The following is a 1,911-nucleotide window of genomic DNA, read 5'->3' as shown; positions in this document are numbered from 1 at the left end:
CATGCCTAGACAAACCTTCTTGATGGCGTCCTTACTTCCAAAAGACTCACATGCACGCTCCTCTCCCCCATGTGTTCTGACAAGGAAGAGACTGTCTTTAGGATTTCATTAGAGGGTTTAGTCTGTGTGTTTGTGTTCATGTAGGTGCATTTCTATGTGTGTGCATGGAAGTGCACTTGTAGGAGGGGGATATATACATATATATATATACACACACACATATACATATATATACATATATACATATGCACATGCGTGTAGAGATCAGAGATCAACCCTGACTGTCATTCCTCAGATACCATCCATCCCGATCTTTGAGACAAGTCTCTCACTGGCCTGGAACTCACCTAAATAGACAGGCGAGTCTCCAGGATCTCATTTTCTCTGGCTCTCCAGAGCTGGGATCACAATCCCACCCCCAAATTGGGCTCTTTTTTTCCTTCTGAGTTCTGGGGAGCAGCGCAGGTCCACATGCTAGTGTGAGTAAGGAAACCCAGCCAACAGGGCAGCTCTGGAGGGTGCACTGACCTCAGGCAGGACACACACAGCCTGAGAACAGCACTCTCTGCAGCTCCTGCCCTCCCCACCCCCAACCCCCACCTAGCTTAGCATCTTTGAGTCTGAGGAAAAGAAGGTGGGAGAACCGAGGAAGGTCTCCATTTCCTTAGCTGTCATTAAGCCCCGATGTAGCTTGGGCACTGTCAGCCCCAGGCAGACTCCCATCTCTGATGCGAGGTCAGGATGCTTTGATTTCGCTTCGTTCGGGATCCAGCTCAACCTCGTTATATGCCAAACGCCCTCCAGGGTGTCCTACTTCTGTGGATCTTCTCCCGTGTCAGGGCTTCTGAAACTCTCATTCTGTCCTTTAGACGGCCTCACTTCCCCACCCCCACTCTTCCCTGGGAAAGTTCCAAGACCCTTTGGCTTACAGTTTTAAAATACTACGCGAAAAGTGTTTTGTGATCTTGAGCAAACATCATTAAAACGTGAATAGCTATGAGGGAAGATATGGCAGACAGGTTCGAAAATAAATGGGGCATGCTCTGAATTTGATTGAAAGAAAAAAAGAATTTTACATCATCTGAAAATTAGGCTAGGGAATAAGTTCTCCTTTCTCCCCTGCCCAGGTTCCTGAGTTCTTTGTTTCCTACCCAACCCTAAGTTGGAATTCCCTTCCAAGCATTTCTCAAGTCTAAAACTCTGCTACAAATGGGCATTGATTGCTTTCAAGGAAATAACAGTGTTTCAAATAAATTAGGCTCCCAGTGAGACTTGCACCCGAGGATCCCACAGACTCCACAGTAACTGTGACTTCAGTCAAGCTCTTGATCTAACAAGTAACAGACTAATGACTTAAACAATCCTCTTAATCCATATGAGTCTTGATTTTTCTCATTAATAAATGAAAGCTTGTGAGAATATTAAATGAAATGATTTATTGGTGTTCACTAAATATCATCTTTAGAAAATACAAGTTGGAGGAACTGAGGGGCAGTATAGGGTTAAATGTGTATAGCACCCCACAAAGAAAATGATAGAGAGATAGATGGATACATAGATGGATAGATAGATAGACAGATAGACAGATACATAGTAGATAGATAGATAGATAGATAGATAGTAGATAGATAGATAGACAGACAGATAGATGGATACATAGATACATAGATAGACAGACAGATAGATACATAGTAGATAGATAGATACACATTTACATAGATAGATACATAGATACACAGTAGATAGATAGATAGATAGATAGATAGATAGATAGTAGATAGATAGATGGTAAATAGATAGATAGATAGATGATAGATAGATAGTAGATAGATACATAGTAGATAGATACATAGATAGATGGTAAATACATAGATAGATACATAGATACATAGTAGATAGATAGATGGTAAA

The sequence above is a fragment of the Rattus norvegicus genome, chromosome 18 (assembly GCF_036323735.1).
Source record: "Rattus norvegicus strain BN/NHsdMcwi chromosome 18, GRCr8, whole genome shotgun sequence".
Lineage (NCBI taxonomy): Eukaryota > Metazoa > Chordata > Mammalia > Rodentia > Muridae > Rattus > Rattus norvegicus.
The sequence above is the reverse complement of the archived record's forward strand: the minus strand, read 5'-3'. Positions refer to the sequence as shown.